Source organism: Bos taurus, chromosome 13 (assembly GCF_002263795.3).
Source record: "Bos taurus isolate L1 Dominette 01449 registration number 42190680 breed Hereford chromosome 13, ARS-UCD2.0, whole genome shotgun sequence".
In the NCBI taxonomy this organism is placed as follows: domain Eukaryota; kingdom Metazoa; phylum Chordata; class Mammalia; order Artiodactyla; family Bovidae; genus Bos; species Bos taurus.
In genome coordinates, this window is record NC_037340.1 from 51168238 (window position 1) to 51181996 (window position 13759).

Genomic DNA, 13759 nt, shown 5'->3' on the forward strand with positions numbered 1-13759 from the left:
TCACTTCAGTTGTGTCCAACTCTGTGCAACCCCATAGACAGCAGCCCACCAGGCTCCCCAGTCCCTGGGATTCTCCAGGCAAGAACACTGGAGTGGGTTGCCATTTCCTTCTCCAATGCATGAAAGTAAAAAGTGAAAGTGGAAAGTGGAAAGTGAAAGTGAAGTCACTCAGTTGTGTCCGATCCTTAGCAACCCCATGGACTGCAGCCCACCAGGCTCCTCTGTCCATGGGGTTTTCCAGGCAAGAGTGCTGGAGTGGGGTGCCATTGCCTTCTCCAAATATATTGACTACCTAGAGTATATTGACTATGAATGTGACTCTCCTGTTTTTAGTTTTGTTGGATTTTTTTCTAATTCCTTGCTCCTCTATTCCTCACATTACCCCCACATAATATCAATAAATTGATTAAATGATCTTCATTGACAGATGAGCACCCCCTAGCACTTCCCAGCAGTTTGGTCACTGAGAAATCATTTTGATAACTTGATGAAATATTTTTATTTCAAGCCAAATTCTGTACTTTGTTTATTTGGCTTGCTCAGAGGTGAGGCTGCTTCTTTGTGTTAATTCATGTTATTTTTCATTAAATTTTCTTATTTATGCTAATGGAACTTTTAAAACACCTAGTGTATCATCAACAGATTTTTTTAAGTAGTTATAAGATACTGTTCTTTTCACTTACTAGCTAGCTAGGAAGATAAATATATGATACAATACAAAATCCATTCTACAGGCCTCACTGAGGGAGAAGGACAGGCTATGTATTAATAGAAGTCCAAAGTAGGGAGAGTTGTGTCCAGCCAGCCTTAAGGGAGTCTTAAAACTTTTCCACATGTTAAATTGTCTATACCCCTTATTTTCTGTCTTGATTTTTAATTTTAGAAATTGTTTCCTGAAGTAATTGACTTACCAGTTACTCTGCCTGTTTCTTATCTAGGTTGGCAGTGGAGACACCTCCAATTATCTGAGCATTTCAGACATTAGAATGTAGTGTTAGATAAATTTAAGATACAAAAAGAATGCCAGATGGTTTGAAAGGAAATGTAAACACTAGTGCAGGCAGTCCTTTGAAAGCCAGCTGACTGAGCTTTATCTGCTCTGAAGGTAGGAATCAGACACTGTTCCATACTAGCTGGCCTAGGAACAGTGGCCTTACTTTTGGTTGGGAAAGTCAGCCTAGGCCCTCCCTCCACCTGCTGTAAAGACAGTATGACACCAGATAGTTGCTCTGCACCTCCATGGATTTGAGTTGGAACAAACCTGAATGGCAAGGAAAGGAAGCTACTTTTTAGATAGCATTACAAGTAAACATATTACATAGTGATTTTGCTCTGAAAAAGTGTAATGCAACTTGAATTTTTATGGATTCAATGCTGTTAGGTGTATTTTGAGTTGCTTACTATTTTAGCAACTATAGAAGTTTGTGGCTTCTGTAGAACATTAGTTATACATGTTGTCTTAAAATCATTTTGTCTGTTATTTATGTTTTCCTAACTAGACAGGTGTTTGTATCAGATACAGTTCTTCTCTAGCAAACTTAATGTTATAATTATTTAATTGAGAACAAAAGAAGTACAAATATGGCACTGCAGGTATAATGATGATAGTGTTTATTGAATTCTCAAAGTTAATAACTTCACCAGTAGTCTATCAGTATGCTTTATGTTATCTTTAATTTTTTTTTAAATTTGGAGATTGAATGGTGCTGTATTACCTGTTTGTTAAGTTCATCTAGGCAAACCAAAATATTATAAATTACTTGTACCTCTTTATTGTTCTCTCCTAACTCTGAGCATGAAAAATTTTGCTCGGTGGTATAAACTTGAAATATCCAAATAGGCTCTTCATCTTAGACTGAGAGAAAAAGTTTGGCAAACATCAAAGTATGAGCCAGTATAATTTATGGAAAATTGGTGAAAATGTAAATCAAAAGTGTAGGCTTTCATTCTTTTCCTTTAGTGCAAAAGAAATTGCAAAACTTATTCAGAAGTGTGTTGGAAATTTTATGCTTGGCTATAATTAAATAAAAGATTTTACTTAAATTTATTAATTGTCCTTGAAAGCAGTCCAGAGGAAATTTTGTGGTAGTAAGATTTTTTTTTAATATAGTAGAACAGTATATCAATATCCAGAAGCAGTATTATACCCAGAAATCATCTTTTGCACTAGCTAGATGCGATTCATGGGGTCGCGGAGAGTCAGACACGACTGAGCGACTGAACTGAACTGAACTGAACTGAAACCTATAGTAAAAAACCTTTCATGTCAGTATTTTTTGGGCTTCCCAGTTGGCTTAGTAGTAAAGAATCCACCTGCCAATACAGGAGATGTGGGTTCAATCCCTGGGTTGGGAAGATTCCCTGGAGCAGGAAATGGCAACCCACTCCAGTATTCTTGCCTGAAAAATCTTCCTCTTGCAGAGGAGCATGGCAGGCTACAGTCCATGGGGTTGCAAAGGAATCGGACACAACTTAGCAACTAGACAACAAGGTCAGAATCTTTACACGCATTTCTTCTTTACTACTTACAGCATCTCTCAAAGGGTTATTAATGAATGATAAAGCAAAAAGTCAAAGCAGTAAGCTGTTTAGGTTCACATAGTCACCTGGGTCAGGTTTAGAACCCGGGCTTTTATTCTCCAACCCACCACATGTCTCAGTTGATACTGTCAACTTTCACAAGAACACAGATCTTTTCTATTCAGTTGGTATCTTGCTATTCAGTTGGGACTTCCCTGGTGGCTCAGATGGTTAAGAATCTGCCTGCAATGTGGGAGACCTGGGTTGGGAAGATCCCCTGGAGAAGGGAACAGCTACCCACTCTAGTATTCAGGCCTGGAGAATTCCATGGACAGAGGAGCCTGGCAGGTTACAGTCCATGGGGTCTCAAAGAATCACACCACTGAGCGATTTTCACTTTCACTTGGTATCCTGCACTGGGACTTTTGGAACAATCTAGGGTAGGGGGTGCACACCAAGTGGCTTATGAGATCCTAGTTCCCTGACTAGGGATAGAACCCAGGCTATTACAGTGAAAATGCCAAGTCCTAACCACTGGACCGCCAGGGAATGCCCTGAAAGACTATTGATAAAGGAAACTTAGAGACCTTTGTAGGAAATGGCTGGCAAATAAGGAGAGATTTGGCAGCATATATATTTTTTATTTCTTTTGATACTCTTGAACTAATTAACCATTATAGATCTTTTGCAGTAAATAAAAGTGAGGTAAATAAAAACGATTTGTTAGAATGCAGCAAAGAGGCTGTATAGTTTTCTAGCATTGCTGTAACAAATTACTACAAAATTGATGGCCTTAAACAGTAGAAATTTAGTCTCTCACAGTTTGAAAGGCCAGAAGTCTGAATGAAATCAGAATGTCAACAGAGTTGCTGCACTCCCTCCAAAAACTAGGAGAGAATCCTTCCTTGCTTCTTCCAACTTTTCATTGCTCCACACATTCCTTGATTTTTGTCTACATAACTCCATTCTTTGCTTCCATGTTCACATGGTCTTCTTTTTCTTTCTTATAAAGACATTGTCATTGGATTTAGAGTCCACCTGGATAATCCAAAGCTCACACAATTCAGTTCAGAATGCAAACTGTGATTTCTGTTTTCTGTGTTTCAGTTTTCTCTATTTCAATTCACTGCCTCTGTCTATTTAGAACTACAGAATTATATGAACTCCACAGTTTTGAGGAGAGGAAAAAGTTGGATTCCTAAAAAAAATTTTTTTAATGTATCCTGTAAAACTTCTTAGTCTTTGCCATGGGCTTTCAGTAGTATAACCTACCTCAGGAATAAAACTTTATATTTCACAGGTGTCAGATTGTCTTAATCTGTTATGGCTGCTATAACAAAATACCCATAGAAATTCCTCATAATTCTGAAGGCTCAGAAATCCAAGACCAGCAGTTTCAGTGTCTGGTAAGGGCTCACTTGCTGGTGCATAGATAGTATTTTTCACTGTCTTTTTGCTTTGTCTTCCTGTGGTGGAAGGGGCGAGGAAGCTATCTAGAGTCTTTTTTATTGAGCCCTCTTATATAAGGGCGTCAATCCTATTCTTGGGGGTGTCACCCTCAACAATCACTTCCAGATACCATTACATTGGGGATTAGATTTCAGTGTGTGAATTTGCAGAGCAGTGCGGGATATTTGCTTTATAGCACAATTTCTAGCACTCACCATATGATACAGAGAGAAAATTGATATTTTCTGTATAACTCATTCAGTATCTAAATAAGCACTACAGCATTAATTTTTTCATTGATCCATTTATTTTCTACCCAAGATTAATATTACTAGATTGACCTGTACTATTTTTCAGGTTTCTCCACTAATGAGGTTCTTCTTTTTAATTTTTTTATTATAGGTAACTGTAAATACATTTAAAAATAGGTCATTTATCCTTTTTCCTTTTACTTTGTTTGCTGAGGTATTTTAAAGCAAAGCCAAGGCATTTTTGTACATATTTCCTGACATACTTCTATATGCATCTTTTTAAAATAAGGATGTTGTCTTATAGAACCAAAATGCTATTCTCGTACCTAATAAAATTAACAGTTACTCCTTGGTATCATCTAATAGCTAGATGCTGTTAAGGTTTGCCGGAGATGATTTGTTCACACCAGGATTTCAGAGTCCACAGATCATGTTTGGTCATTTTGTGCCTCATGCCTATTTTAATTTAGGGCAGTTCCTCCTTCCTTTCTCCCCACTTTTTCTTTGTGTGTTATGGACTAGTTACAGGAACCAGGTCAATTGTCCAATGGAATTTCTCATATTTGGGATTTGATTAAAACATTTAAATTTTTTGGTAAGAATGCTTAGGAGATGCTTAATATTGCATCACATCCAGAGTCCTGCTGGGGTACTGGGGTGGTTCTGGCTACCTCACTTCTGGTGATGCTGAAAGACCACACTGATGGTCATGTCAGCATCCTTTATGACAAAATGGTAATTTTTTTTTAAATTTTATTTATTTATTTTTGGCTGCGCTGGTCTAAATTGCTGTATGCAGGCATTCTCTAGTTGCAGCCAGTAGGGGCTACCCTCTAGTTGCGGTGCTTGGCCTTATTGTGGTGGCTTCTGTTGTTGGAGAGCACAGCTCTAGGCAGGAGGGCTTCAGTAGTTGTGGCGCGTGGGCTCAGTTGCTGCAGCTCGTGGGTTCTAGAGTGCAGTCTCAGTAGTTATGGCGCTAGGGCTTAGTTGCTCCTTAGCATATGGGAGCCTCCTAGAACAGAGATGGAACCCATGGATCCATCTAGAACCACTGGACCAGCAGGGAAATCCCAAAATGGTGATTTTCTTCTCCTGTCCTCTCTTCTACATTTATTATCAGGAGTTCTATAAAGAAATACCTGTATATCATCAACTAAGACTGTTTTGGGTTACTCTGAAATACATTTTGTATGAGAGACTGCCAAGTAATCTTACACTGCTAATGTTCTTGATAAGAGATGAATTTGAATCAGGATAAAAGGAATTGTGTAATCTTTTGTTTTAATAAATATACAACAAACTTCTGAGTACTGTAGTAAAAATGTGAATGATTTCTTTCTTTTTTTTTTTTTGCTGCTCTGGGTCTTCATTGCCACATGTGGGCTCTTTGTTGTAGCATGAAGGCTTTCTCTAGTTGTGGCACGTGGGCTTCTTTTGTTGCAGAGCACAGGTTCTGGAGCAAATGGGCTTAGTAGTTGTGGCACACAAGCTTCTCCAGTTGCCATGCAAGGGCTTAGTTGGCCTGTAGCTTGTGGAATCCTAGTTCCCCAACCAGAGATCAAACCATGTACCCTGCATTGGAAGGCAGATTCTTAACCACTGGATCACCAAGGAAGTCCTTTTTTTTTTTTTTTTTTTTAAACAATTGAGAATGTACACTCTAATTGCTTTGGAAGTTACAAATAAAGATAAATGAAAGGCTTTTATAAATTAAAATCAAGCAGCAAAGAGGAAAGAATACTAACTAGATTAAAATTTAAAAATTGGAAGAGAATAGAGCCAATATTTTGTAATAACTATAAGTGGAGTAGTTTATAGTATAAATAGCCTTTAAAAATTATGAGTCACTCGATTGTAACTTATACACTATTGTACACCATCTGTACTTCAATTTCTTATTTAATTAGTTTTTAAAATTGAGAGATTTCCAGAGTCAGCATGACGCAGCCCCTGAATGTCTAAACCATTCACTCTTCTTAGACTGATCTTTTCACATAGTATATCCCTAACATGTGGTGAGTGTTTTCATGAGATTGTGTCTAGACTAAAGAAATCAAGGTTATATATTATAGAATTAATGCTTAAATATCTTCAAAGGCAGGGAGAATTCTTCATTGAATATCATTCTTTTTCTTTAAATTTTACTTTATGGGAAAAAATCTTTTGATTACTATTTCTCATAATACCTCTTGTTTAACTTCATGTCTTGATATTCTTATTCAGTAAAATTACTGAATAAAGTCATGCAAATATAAAGCCTTACTTATTTTTCTTGCTTCATTTTACTTTAAGCCAGTTGTGTTTATTTATCTTCTGAATCTGTGTATTCTGGGGAAAGTCACTTTGATATCAAATGAAAATTAAACAAGTGTTTTTAGCTTCATAACCATCTCTAGACAGCCTCTAATCATAGTTGAGAGATCATTAAATGTATGTGCTATTATGATTTGTCCATCGGCAAAATATTACTATGATTATGCTGTTTTATTTTAAAATAATAGTACTATGGGTCTTTTCTGAAAGATAAAGAATACCTTTATAGAGGGATGCCTTAAAAGACCATAGTATAATAAAATCAGTATAATCATTTTTAGTCAGTTGAGCTGATTATTCCTCATCAGGACTCTAAAATGGTTTTAGTGCTGAAAATTACATTTCCCTACCTATTGAATTAAAACAGATGATTGCAAAACACTTACTCTATGCAAGTCATTATGCTTGGTGCTGAGTAGTATGGCTGCTTTCACTATTCAGATAAAGAAGAAAGTACATACTTCTTCAACATCCATTTATGATAAAAAGTCTCCATAAAGTGGGCATTCAGGGAACCTATATCAACATAATAAAGGCAATATATGACAAGCCCACAGCTAATATCATTTTCAACTGTGAAAAGCTGAAGGCACTCTCTCTAAAATCAGAAACAAAATACTACCAGAAGACTACTAGAACTCAATAATGAATTCGGTAACATTGCAGGATAAAAATTAATACATGGAAATCTCTTGCATTCCTCTACACTAACAATGAAAGATCAGAAAGAAAGATTAAGGAAGCAATCCCATTTACCATCCCATCATGGTAATAAAATACCTGAAAATGACATGCCTAAGGAGACAAAAGACCTGTACTCTGAAAACTATAAGAAGCTGATGGAAGAAATCAAAGATGATATAAACAGAAAGATATACCATATTCTTTGATTGGAAGAATCAATATTGTCAAAATGACAATACTCCCCAAGGCAATCTACAGATTCACTGCAATCCTGTGTCAAATTACCAATGACATTTTTAACAGACTATAACAAAAATTTTTGTTAATTTGTATGGAAACTCTAAAGACCCCAAATAGCCAACGAAATCCTGAGTAAGAAAAACAGAGCTGGAGAAATCACATTCCCTGACTTCAGACTTTACTACAAAGCTACAGGTATGGTACTGCCCAAGGATGGAAATACAGATCAATAGATCAGGATGGAAAGCCCAGAAATAAACCCACACACTTATAGTCAGTTAATCTGTGATAAAGAAGGCAAGAATATTAAGTGGGGAAAAGACAAGTTTCTTCAGTAAGTGGTGCTGGGAAAACTGCAAAGCTACGTGTAAAAGGAGATTAGAACATTCCCTAACACTATACACAAAAACAACTCAAGATGAATCAAAGACCTATGTGTAAGGCCAGACACTATAAAACTCTTACAGGAAAACATAGAACAGTCTTTGACATAAACTGTAGCAATATCTTCTTTGATCCATCTCCTAGAGTAGTGCAAGTAAAAACAAATAAATGGGACCTAATTAAACTTAAAAGCTTCTGCACAACAATGGAAACTATAAACAAAATGAAAAGACAGCCCACAGAATGGGAGAAAATTGTTGCAAGCAAAGCAGTCAACAAAGGATAATCTCCCAAATATACAATAAAATAGCTCATACACTGTATATCAAAAATAAAACCCAATCAAAAAATGAGCAGAAGATCTAAATAGACATTTCTCCAAATGAGACATATAGATGGACAAAAAGCACATGAAAAGATGCTCAATATCACATTATCAGAGAAATGCAAATCAAAACTACCATTAAGTATCACCTCACACCAGTCAGAATGGCCATCATCAAAAAGTCTACAAATAAATGCTGAGTAGATGTGGGGGAAAGGGAACTCTCCTAACTCTGTTGGTAGCAATGTATTAAAAAATTGGTACAACCACTATGTATAACAGTATGGAGGTTCCTTAAAAAGCTGAAATTAGAACTACCATATGATCCAGCAGCCCCTCTCCTGGCATATAACCAGAGAAAACTATAATTTGAAAAGATACATTCACCTCAGTTCATTGCAGCACTATTTACAATAGCCAAGACATGGAAGCAACCTAAATGTCCATCAACATCAACAGAGGGATGGATAAAGAAGATGTGGTACATATATACAATAGAATATTAACCAACCATGAAAAGATTTAAAATAACGCCATTTACAGCAACACAGATGGACCTAGAGATTATCATACTAAATGAAGTAAGTCATACAGAGAAAGACAAACACCATATCACTCATATGTGAAATCTAATTTTTAAAAATTATACAAATGAACTTATCTACAAAACAGATGTCAAAAAAGAAACTTATGGTTACCAACAGGAAAAGGTAGTGGGGAGGGATAATTCAGGAGCTTGGTTAACAAGCAGACACTGCTATATATAAAGTAGATAACTAACAAGGACCTAATGTAAAGCACAAGGAGCTCTACTCAGTACTCTATAATAATCTTTATGAGGAAAGAATCTGAGAAAGAATGAATATATGTATGAATAAATCACTTTGCTGTACACATGAAACTAATACAACATTGTAAATTAATTATATGCCAATACAAAATTCAATACAAAAACATTTTTTTTCATACATACTTCTTTTATTCAGAGAACCCTCTGGAAATATGTGTTTCAACTGTGTTGTCTCCTTACCCTCATTTGCAGCCAGAAGCCTCTGGGCTTGTGCCCCACCATGCAGCCTTTGTCCAGTTTCCAATAATATTTATTGAGTATCTTTTAAGTGCCAGGTATTGTTTAATCTGAATTTATAGAAATCCTACATCTCATGATAAGACACTCTTGTTGAATAACTCCACTATATTTAATGAAGTTATAGTATGGGTAACATCTGAATTTATTAGATCTGAGGTTGTAATTTTAATATTCTTTTTCTGACATTTTATATATTATCTGACTTAAAGGTTCCTGTAAAACTGAAGAAAATTGGCTCCTCATGAGGAAGTTCAGGACTTTTTTCAGGCTAAGATAACTAACCACAAGTGCAATGAAATCAGTAGAGCAGAGGCTGCATTTAGATTTTATTCAGACCAACTTCTAACTCTTGAAAACATAAGCATATATTTTTACACAGTAAGTTACAAGTTTATTTTTATATAGGCAAAAAAGAAATAAGGTGATGTGGTGGAAAGCATGTGGCATTTAAGTAAGTTGTTTCTTTTTTTTTTTTTTCAAGTTGGGATTTAAGTAACTTAAGTGGCCCTGTGTGTTAGGGTAGCTAAGTCATGTCTGACTCTTGTAACCCCATGGACTATAGCCAGCCAGGCTTCTCTATCCATGGGATTTCCCAGGCAAGAATACTGGAGTGGGTTGCCAATCCCTTCTCCAGGGGCTGAATCTTCCCAACCCAGGATCAAAACCAGTCTCCTGCATTGCAGGCTGATTCTTTACCATCTGAGCTACCAGGGAAGCCCTTGTGTGGTCCTTCTATTTATTAACTGTTTGGCTTTGGTGAAGTACTACCTCTCTTAGCCTCAAAAGGAATAATTACAATGGAATCTTTAAGAATTATTGAATTTATAATTGAGTAACTTCAGAGGTTATTGTGAGTATAGTTTATCACCTTTAATAAAGTACTGTCCTAGTAATTGTTGTAAGGCAAGGGGTGGAGCAATGGAAAGGGTGAACACAAGAACAATCTTTTCTGTTACTCAGGTCTGTCCTTTTCATAAATATGAGACCAGTTATGCTGCCATTTCAACCTGGCTGCCTAACTGTGGCTGGTTAGAAGTTCAATTCCAGTAGTGGTCAGATGATATAAGAAATTGTTACCACTTAACAGTACTATATACTTTCTTAAGTTGTTAGGAGGTTTTGGGTATCTCATTTCTGATGGTTATCTTAAGTCAGTTTTCTTCCCTCCCTTTTTTTTCAGGAAGTAACTTAAAAAAATTGAGGTATACTTGATTTATAGTATTATGTTACTTTCAGATATACAGCATAGTGATTCAAAAGTTTTATAGATTATATACCATTTAAAGTTATGAAAAAATGTTGATTATATTCCCTGTGCTGTACAAATATTTCTTTGTACCTTATTTATTTTATACATAGTAGTTTGTACTTCTTAATCCTCTGCCTCTATCTTGCTCCTCCCTGCTTCCTTCTCCCCACTGATAACCATTAGTTTGTGAGTCTGTTTCTGTTTTGTTATATTCACTAGTGTTTTGGGGCAATGGATCAGCCCCAGGGCAGCAAATGGCAGTGAAGAGGCCAGGGTGCCCTCTGCTCCTGGGTGGCAGATCAGCCCCAGAGTGGCCAGTAGCAACAGTGAGGCCAGGGAACTTTGTGTTCCTGGGCATCCTCCAACATCAGCTCCAGCCTTCACCAGACCCCCTTTTCTGCAACTCCAGCAGAGCCGCTGCCTCGGCTCCCAGGTGACACATTGACCAACATCCAACAGTCAGTGAAGGGTCACACACTCAACGAGGCCAGTGGTGGGACAACCTGAGCGCCAAGCATACCATCCACCTATGTGAAGTGGCTGAAGGACATGTCCCTGCTAGTCAGGGCCTGACAAACTGTGGTCCACTGGAGAAGTGAATGGCAACCACTTCAGTATTCTTTCCTTGAGAACCCCATGAACAGTATGAAAAGGCAGAAAGATATGCCACTGAAAGATGAGCCCCCCAGGTCATTAGGTGTCCAGTATGCTACTGGGGAAGAACAGAGAAATAGCTCCAGAAAGAATGAAGAGTCTGAGCCAAAGCAGAAATGACTCTCAGTTGTGGATGTACCTGGTGGTGAACGTAAAGTCCAATGCTGTAAAGAACAATATTGCATAGGAACCTGGAATGTTAGGTCCATGAATCAAGGTAAATTCAATGTGGTCAAACAGGAGATGGCAAGAGTGAACATCGACATTTTGGAAATCAGTGAACTAAAATAGATGGGAATGGGTGAATTTAATTCAGATGACCATTATATCTACTACCATTTGCAAGAATCCCTTAGAAGGAATGGAGTAGCTCTCACAGTCAACAGAAGAATCTGAAATGCAGTACTTGGGTGCGATCTCAAAAATGACAGAGTGACTTGTCCGTTTCCAAGGCAAACCATTTAATATCACAGTAATCCAGTCTATGCCTCAACCACTATGCTGAAGAAGCTGAAGTTAAACAATTCTATGAAGACCTACAAGACCTTTTAGAACTAACACCAAAAAAAAGATGTCCTTTTCATCATAGGGGACTGGAATGCAAAAATAGGAAGTCAGAAGATACCTGGAGTAATAAACAAGTTTGGCTTTGGAGTACAAAATGAAGCAGGGCAAAGGCAAATAGAATTTTGTCAAGAGAGCACACTGCTCATAGCAAAACCCTCTTCCAACATCACAGGACATAACGCTACACGTGGACATCACCAGATGGTCAATACTGAATACAGATTGATTATATTCTTTGCAGCCAAAGATGGAGAAGCTCTATACAGTCAGCAAAAACAAGACCTGGAGCTGACCGTGGCTCAGATCATCAGCTCCTTATTGCAAATTTAGGCTCAAATTGAAGAAATTAGGGAAAACCACTAGGCCATTCAGGTATGACCTAAATCAAATCCCTTATGATTATACTGTGGAGGTGATGAATAGATTCAAGGGACTAGATCTGGTAGACAGAGTGCCTGAAGAACTATGGATGGAGTACACCATTGTACAGGAGGTGGTGACTAAAACCATCCCAAGAAAAAGAAATGCAAGAAGGCAAAATGGTTATCTAAGGAGGCCTTAAAAATAGCTGAGAAAAAAGAGAAGCGAGAGGCAAAGGAGAAAGGGAACAATATACCCAACTGAATGTAGAGTTCCAGAGAATAGCAAGGAGAGAAGAAAGCCTTCTTAAATGAACAATGCAAAGAAATAGAGGAAAACAATAGAATGGGAAAAAATTAGAAATACCAAGGGAACATTTCATGCAAAGATGGGCACAATAAAGGACAGAAAGGACAAGGACCTAACAGAAGCAAAAGAGATTAAAAAGAGGTGGCAAGAATACACAGAAGAACTATACAAAGAAGGTCTTAATGAACCGGATACCATGATGGTGTGGTCACCTAGACCAGACATCCTGGAATGTGAAGTCAGGTGGGCGTTAGGAAGCATTACACGAACAAAGCTAGTGGAGGATATGGAATGCCAGCTGAGCTATTTCTAATCCTAAAAGATGATGCTGTTAAAGTGCTGCACTCAGTATGCCAGCAAATTTGGAAAACTCAGCAGTGGCCACAGTACTGAAAAATGTCAGTTTTCATTTTGGTCCCAAAAAAGGGCAATGCCAAAGAATATTCAAACTGCCACACAATTGTGCTCATTCACTTGCTAGCAAGGTAATACTCAAAATGCCTCAAGCTAGGCTTCAACAATAAGTGAACCAAGAACTTCCATATGTATAAGCTGGATATAGAAAAGGCAGAGAAACTAGATATCAAATTGCCAACATCGGCTAGATCATAGAAAAAGCAAAGGAATTCCTTTAAAAAATCTAGTTCTGCTTCATAACTATGCTAAAATCTTTGACTGTGTGGATCACAACAAACTGAGGAAAATTCTTAAAAAGATGGGAATACCAGACCACTTTACCTGCCTCCTGAGAAACCTGTATACAGCATGAGAAGCAGCAGTTAGAACCAGACATGAAACAATGGACTCATTCAAAGTTGGGAAAGGACTATGTCAAGGCTGTGTATTGTCACCCTGCTTATTTAACTTACAGAGTACATCATGCGAGATGCCGGGGTGGATGAGTTACAAGCTGGATTTAAGATTGCCAGGAGAAATGTCAACAACCTCAGGTATGCAGATGATATGACATTAATGGCAGAAAGCAAAGAACTAAAGAACATCTTGATGAAAGTGAAAGAGGAGAATGGAAAAGCTGGCTTAAAGCTCAACATTCAGAAAACTAAGGCCACGGCCTCTGGTCCCATGATTTCATGGCAAATAGATGGGGAAAAATTGGAAACTGTGACAGATTTCTTTTTCTTGGGCTTCAAAATCACTGTGGATGGTGTCTGCAGCCACGAAATTAAAGGACACTTGCTCCTTGGAAGAAAAGCTATGACAGACCTAGAAAGCATGTTAAAAAGCAGAGACATCAAAGCCAACAAAGGTCCATATAGTCAAATTTATGGTTTTTCCAGCAGTCATGTGTGGTTGTGAGAGTTGGACCATAAAGAAGGCTGAGTGCTGAAAAACTGATACTTTCA

General features: G+C 37.5%; 1 protein-coding gene across 2 annotated transcripts in view; it reads left to right on the forward strand.

The window, feature by feature from the left end:
- Nucleotides 1-13759, forward strand: part of RNF24 (ring finger protein 24) — a 111647-nt gene that overhangs the window by 7208 nt on the left and 90680 nt on the right.